We start from the raw sequence: 6,665 nt of genomic DNA, 5'->3' as shown, positions 1-6,665 counted from the left end.
GGCTTTTTGCTTATCATGGTTTTCTTTTGAACTGTATTCGTTAACAAGAGCAACTAAATCAAACCTAAAAGGCCTATTTATCACAATAAGGTTGTGATGAATAGGTGCAACAGGAGCAGCCATATCCAAAGCTGTAAGAGATAAAGATGAAGTATCTTCTTTTTTATCAGCTTCTTCCTTTACGGATTTATCTTTGGATGTTTCGGCATCCTTGGTAGAATAATAAGCAGAAGTAACCTGAGAGGATGTTGAAATTCCTTTTAGTTTTAAATTAGGATTAACAGGTTGAGATGTTTTGAGTGAATCTTCTAGAAATTGTTTGAGATTTTGATCTCTTTTTACTGGATTGTCAGAAACAAAACCAACAAAAGAAGATCTAGATCCGGCAAAAGAATTTCTTCTTAAGCTGAGAGCTTGATCAAAACTAATTTTAACAGTTCCATTCAAATATTGTTGGGTGTAGTCCAAAGTACAATCATTTGAAACAGTTTTAATATGAGGAACTTCATTTTCTAAAGTCCATTCATTGGGAAGAGAGATATCTTTCCAATAAACCATCTTTGGAACTTGAATGTTTGCATTTAGAGTAGAACTCTGGATGAAGAGTCTTTCCCGCAGTTGGTTTTGAAATAGCTTTTGGATTTAAATTCTTTTTAAAAGACGATAGTAAATCCAATAAATAAGAGCAAGTGGTTTGTTTCCTTCTAGCATGTCATAGCCAGATGTTAAAATATTCAAAGTTAAAACTTTTACAATGTTATTATCATCCAAAGCAAGAGTTAAATCTGGAAAACAACTAAAATGAGCTAGTACTCCAAACATAGAGGACTGAATCATTCCAAGAATACTAGTTTCAAACTTGTTGAATCTAGTATCTCGTAAATAAAGAAGAATAGATGCGTTGATGTCTTTCCTTGTTAAAGATTTGACAGCAACTTGAACAGAACTAATATGCAAGTATTTGTAGCCTTTTTTCAAAAAATCTTGAATCAAGACTTTAGTAAACAATCAACATTTTTCTTGGGATTTTGAAATAGCATAGGTTTGTTCAACTGTTCTAACATTAAAAGAAGTTTTAAAAGTAGATTGAACCCATGAGGTTCGATAAATAGAGTTTGAATCAATTTTTGGGATATTTTATTGGTTGAAATCACTTGGAGAAGTTTCTTCAAAAGCACAATCTTCTTCATTAACAATGTCAGGTGGTATTGACGGCCTAGAACTAATAGTTGAATTAGATCTAAACATTCTACTCATTTTGTTTATAGTCAATACAGTCCTTCACACTTCAGTGTCTAGAACTAAACATCCTTATCCCGACCTGACAACCTAATTGCCCTCAACGCTTTCTAGCAAATGGGTCTTACCAAGGTACTAGACGGACAATAAAGAGATAGACAAGACAAAGTAAGAATTCAGGGATTGAGTTGAAAAACAACAAAATAAATGAAATGAGGAGAAGTACTTATCAATGAGGTGCTTATCCCACCAATGACGAAGTACTCCAGAAAAAATTTGTGTTAAAATAATAACAATATCAGGTTGCCTGATATTATTGTTAATATAAGCATTTGCAACTAAAGACATTTTACTCATGGTATTGAGAATTTCTTGTTTATATATATATATATATAAATATATACTGTTTAAATCTCACAAGAACATACTTCTCAAATAGCTTTGGTTAAAGGGGAATTTAAACCTCACTCAGACATGCACCATCAAAAGACTATATGCATGAGGTGCCACTAGGGTTATAAAAATGATCTAATTTGTGATTGTTTTTACCAATAATATAAAAAACAAAGAATAATTAAAACTTGACAGATCAATAATAGTGATATATATCAATACTTTTTCAAGTATGAAAATCTCTCCCACCATTCACACATGCAGTGGCAGAAGCTGGGGGGGGGGGGGGGGGGGGGGGGGGGGGGGGGGGGGGCAATTTTATCTACATGAAACTCAATGCGATATTTTATTCGTATGAATTAATTTGGAACAAAATACATAAGAGTACAAAGATTCTGTTGATTACGAGCACAAGTTTCTGAATTCAAAGGTTAGGTGATTAAATGGTATAAATATTCTTTTATTGTTTCATATTTTTCTAGTTGGTAATTAAGGCTTTTTTTTTTTTTTTGTAATCACATAATCTTTACAATGAGTGATTATATTTTAGCTGATATTTCTCATCTATATTTATCGATGAATGGTTATATAATTTTATTTTAAGCATGTTCATGTCTTTACCTTATACAGTTATTCTTGGTGCTCTTTTAATTAACTGATGCCAAATAGAACATCTAAAACATCTATTTCTTTTGTGTTTCCCACTTGTGCAAAACCTTATACATTCCTTTTGGATGATACTAATCATATATGCATGGTTTCTTCCTATAAATTTTCTCCACTCCTTTATGCACTCCATTTTCTATTCACATTTTCACCTTCACTACCTCCATTTCAACTTGTGCCTTTTTTTAATAAAAAATTAATTATAGAAAGGAAAAGAAAGCAATACTACCAGAGAAAGTCATTACGGAACAAAAGATATTTGAAATTTAATTGACAATTGCATAAAACTCAGCTTCTTGTTTAAGTAATAAATCAATATCCAACTAGATATATGCACATCAAAGATCAACGATAAATGTTAAACTTTTGTATATTTGGCTTCATTTACAATTGATTGGACATGACCAAGAGATTTTTACTCATCTTTCATGTTGGTTTCTACACAGTTTGTAATAGTTTACATTTTTTAGAACTTAAAATGCCTGCACACTACTTAGGTATATTGAGTTATATATTGTGCTTTTCATAAATAAGCATATTTTCTTTACATTGTTGCTCTTTTTTTATTGAATCGATATGTAATAACAGTTTTTTTTTATACGTCTATGCATTGATAGACTTTACTTGCTTCTTGTTTGGAGAGATTCTTTTTCATTACCAAATGGTTCTTGATTAGTAGGTGAAGAAATCAAATAGGTGATCATGGTATTTTTTTTCCAATTCATTTTGGTTTCAAATTCTTCAGATCTGGGGTGCAGAAGGCTGGGAGTCCAACTAAGTGAAAAAACTTTTATTTTGGTGCCTTATATGGCTTGCTATGGTTACCTAGAACAAATGGATGATAGAACTTATTTATGGCAAACAATGTAGTTTGATTGACGTAATTATGATCAGGAATTAGTTGGTATTTAGTCTTAACACAAAGAATAGAAATAAATCCTCTTATTGATCATATGATGCTGGATCAGCAAAACTAACTATGCCAGTAGCAAGTTAGGCAAAAAAATTACAAGGAAGATAATTCTGAGGAGTAACTTAATTTGACTTCTCACCAGCAACATCTTTAATGGTCTGTTCCTCACCAATCCCTTTGTCTTATACATCTCTCCTAACTTCAATGGGTGAGATAATATAAATCAATAGCTAAAGTATGGATACCATGAAGAAGAAAGACATATATTAACTTATAAGAGATGTTTTTCCTCTGGTTATGGTCATTGTGGCTGTACGCTTTCCTCTCTAGGCACACAAACTTGCACAGAATATTAGCTATTAGAAATGTTCTAATAATTAGTCTTCCTTCGTAGCGAATTCATTGTGGATGTATTGTTTCGATTCACACATTTACATTGTAGAGCATACTAATTCTAAAAACAGGATCACACAAGGGGATTAGGGTAAATACTAAGTAGTGTGTATTGGAGAGAACAACTATCAAGCAAAATGCTTTCTCTGGTTGGTTAGAAACTGTATATTGTAAAACACAGTTGATACCAATTTTGGTCATATTAGTAGCTCATACTTTGGATCTCTTTTGAGCATGTAAAAAGAATATTAGTGCATATCCATAGTGTAAGGTAAAATTGTGAAGCCTGCAAAACTTGGATGCGTATAATATTTTTCTTTATTTTGTTTTGTGCATTTTTTATTTTATTTTATGAAACACTTTTTCTGGCAAGTATAATTCGCCGGAAATATTTTTTTTGTCACAGAAACACGCAAATAATATTTTACGTCAAAACTTACCTACTGGAAAAACACAATTTCGACGATAATTTAAAATCGCTAGGAAAAGTAATGAGTTATTTGCGGCGATTTATTAACCTTTTTCGACGATAAATATCGCCGGAAATAGTTTTTCTCAGCGATTTTAAAGGTAAACGGGAAGGTCATTTCTGTCGATTTTTAAGACATTTGCGACAGACTAAAATCACCGGAAATAGTAGTTTTTTGTGACGATTTTTTTCTATCACTGAAATTGATCAAAAGCGACTATAAGATTTCAGCGAACCTGCAACAATTTATAAATTGCTGAAAATGATCAAATGCAGCGATTCTTAAAGTTATTTGCGACGATTTTGAACGCTAAAAAATATCTAATTTTCTATAGTAGGTGGCTGATGGTTGAGATGCCTATGGTGGCCAGGCCACCCATGGTGGGTGCATGACTGGCCACCATGAGCGGCTTTATGTTTTCCTTTTTTTTTTTTGAAAAAAAAAATTAAGATCAGATTTTAAATTAGTTTTTAATTCTAACAAAAAGAAATTAACTATTAAGAGACAATTTGCCACGTGAAACTCTATGATTGGTCCACGTGGTTTCTGTTAAAGGTGGACAGAAAAATGGACAAAGTCTATACCACAAGGGATTATCACTTTAAAAACGCATAGGGTGCTAGATCAAAGTACTTAGCCTAAGCACTAAGAGTGTTCTATCAAAGTTTCCTTTATTAATTGTCTTTTGACATGATCAGTAATGCTCGCTACCAATTTTAAATAAATAAGTATTTTATAAATTTTTTATAAAAAAGTGAGTACCATCAATAAATATTATTTTTATTTTTATTTTTTTAAAGTATGATTATTTTTTTATAAAGATTTATATGAGACTTGTTTATTTAAAAACTGTATAAATTTATCATTTTTCTTTTGACATTAGGTGGCCCAAGGTACCTGGCGTCACCCTTCCAAAGGGAGTTCTAGGAGTAATTGCAAGCAAGCATGATCCTGATGCCTTGCCATCTAATTGGTTTGTGAACTCGATCGAAGACTAATAGATATAGCATTCTTGGTCATATAAAAAAAAAACAGGTCTTCCATACTGAGAAAGGACAGCTCTAATTTTCCTTTGATCTTTTTATATTAATTCCATCTCCAGTACAATAAAAAGTTCTCAAAAGATCGATTAGTCAAAGCAAGGACCAATAATATTGTTGATGCTATTGAAGAGTGTGAGAGTCTTGAAATCCTTTTCGACTCATGGACACTAATTTTATAAGTTAATTAATGTCCCTAGCTAGCTTCTTGAGCATGCAAGACCATGCATGATGAGTTGGGGACCTGGCCACTTAATTAACTCATTGATACTTTTGGATTTCTGTCATTCTTGCAATATTGCACTAATCTTGGTTGGATCAATTTGGACTTGTCAGTCTATATATTTGCTAGGGGGGGATAGACAAACAACTGTTGTAGAAGTAGGATTTGATCATGTTGTTCATTATAAGTACGTACCTACAATTAATGGATTTTTCCATGTGGCAGGGAAGAGGAGCTGGATGTCATTAAAGAGGAAGAATTATATATTTCTAAAAAATCATTTTTAGAATTGAAACATCTGTATTTGGGATTGAACTCTGGATCAGAAGAATTTTTTCCTAGATGGATTTTGCAATAGCTTTTAGATTTAAACTTGTTTTTAAAAGACGATAATAAATCCTGTAAATCAAAGTGAGGGGTTTGCTACCCTTAAGCATATTATATCCAGAAGTTAAAATGTTTAAAGTCAAACATTTTGAAATATGTTCATTATCAAGAGTAAGTGTTAAATCTGGATAACAATTAAAATGGACTGGTCCATCCGTTAGAAAGGATTGGATCATTCCGAAAATACTTGTTTCAAAATTATTGAATCTGGCATCCCTTAAACATAATAATACGGATGCATAGATGCCTCTCTTTGTTAAAGGTTTGGCAGCAATTTGGACAGATCCAATATGAATATATCTAAAACCTTGCTGCAAGAATTTTGTCATCTGTTCTTTTGGGAAGAGATAACATTTTTCTTGAGTTTTGGAAATAGCATAAGTTTGTTCAATAGTACGCACGCAAAATTGTGTGTGCAAAGATCTTTCAAACCAATTGGTTCGATAGATCGTGCTAACATCAAGTTTTGGAATCTTCCATGATCCTAGCACAAGCGACTCAGTTGCTTCAAAAGCACAGTCTTCCTCATTAACTATGTCAGGCGGCATGGCCGACCTAGAACTAATTGTTGAATTAGATCTATTTATCCAACTCATTTTGTCTTAGGACAACACCGACCGTCGCATCTCAGGGGTCTGCGAACTTACCACTTTCGACCCTCGGGTTTGAACCTATAGTTGCCTTATACTCGCCTCCCTGGCTTCAAAACGGGACTTACACCTCTGGGTTCCTAACCTACTTGTCGAAAGATGATCCTGAACCAACCAAAGTAGAAACTCTAGGTGGGGGTTGTCAGAAAACAAAATAAGTTCAACAAAGAAGAAACTCACAACAATTAGCTACCAGATTGGCTCTGATACCAAAACAGCGGAAAGAAGGAAAAGCCAAAACTGACTGAAGAAGAAGAGAAGGAAGGGAATGGAAGAATAAATTGCACAATA

The sequence above is a fragment of the Juglans microcarpa x Juglans regia genome, chromosome 2D (assembly GCF_004785595.1).
Source record: "Juglans microcarpa x Juglans regia isolate MS1-56 chromosome 2D, Jm3101_v1.0, whole genome shotgun sequence".
Classification (NCBI taxonomy): domain Eukaryota; kingdom Viridiplantae; phylum Streptophyta; class Magnoliopsida; order Fagales; family Juglandaceae; genus Juglans; species Juglans microcarpa x Juglans regia.
Note: the sequence above shows the minus strand (reverse complement) of the source record.